The sequence below is a fragment of the Pteropus alecto genome, unplaced genomic scaffold (genome assembly GCF_000325575.1).
Source record: "Pteropus alecto unplaced genomic scaffold, ASM32557v1 scaffold95, whole genome shotgun sequence".
NCBI lineage: Eukaryota > Metazoa > Chordata > Mammalia > Chiroptera > Pteropodidae > Pteropus > Pteropus alecto.
The window spans coordinates 13520376-13521732 of NW_006441071.1; positions in this window are offsets into that span (position 1 = coordinate 13520376).

Here is a 1357-nt window from a genome sequence, read left to right on the forward strand (position 1 = left end):
TGACTGGATGACAGTCACCTGGGAAGCTTGTCAAAAATACATATTTCCAGACTTTGGTCCATAGATTTTGATTCTGTAGGTTGATGAGAAGGCCCAAGGACATGTATTATTTATTTATTTTTATTATGGTGACATTGCATTGGTTAACGAAATCCAGTAAGTTTCAGGTGTATAATTCAACAGTATATATTGCCTTGTGTGTTCACTGCTCATAGCTAGATTTATTTCTGTCACCACATATTTGACCCCTTTTACCCCATTTACCTCCCCTCTCCTCTCCCCACTCCTCCCACCCTCTGGTAACCACTAGTCTATTGTCCATGTCCATGAGTCTCTGTTTGTTTGTCCTGTTTGTTGCTTTTCGGTTTATATCTCGCATATAAGTGATACCATGTGGTTTTCAACTTTTTCTGTCTACCTTATTTCACTTAGCATGATTATCTCAAGGTCAATCCATGTTGTCACAAATGGCAGTATTTCATCTCTTCTTATGGCTGAGTAATATTCCATTGTATATATGTACCACAGCTTCTTTATCTAGTCATCTATCGTAGGACACTTTGGTTGCTTCCTTGTCAGGGACACGTATTTTTTAAAAAACTTTCCAGGTAGACTAAACAACCTGTGGTGCATCCATACAATTAATACACAATGCATATGCAAAAAAGGATGAGAAATTTCTTTATGCATGGATATGGACCAATCTTCAAGATGTTTTATTAAGTGAAAAATATAAGACCATATCATTTGCTACCATCGCTGTTAGAATGGAAGATAAACATACATATTTGCTTTGTATGTGTTGAATATCTCAGGAAGGTTACACAAAAAGCTGAAAATATTGGTTTTGCCTCTCTAGAGAAGAACTGGGTGGCTGGCAGATAGGAGTGGGTGAGAGATTTTCCCACAGCATAACCTTTGTACCTTTTGAAATTTGAGCCAAGTAAAAATATTATGTATTCAGAAATGACAGAAATACTATTTCTATAATACTCATGACAAAATATGTCTTATAAATATTATATATTCAGAAATGACTGAGAAATACTATTTCTATAATACCCGTGACAAAATATGTCTTATAAATAACTTTCATGTAACTCTGATGTTCAGGCAGGATTTTAACTACTGGTCAAGAATATATAATGTACAACATATTAACATAATATGTAAATACTATATGTAGTATATAACATATTTATGTCTCTAAGAGATTAAGGATTCTTCTTCTATGAAGATGGAGCACCAGAAAGGTAGATACGGGGCAGTTGCACTAATGTGAATTATACATGTCTGGAACTACTTATTTCTAATCTGTATAGTTTCAATAGATCTGACAAGAAATGGTGGATCTGTC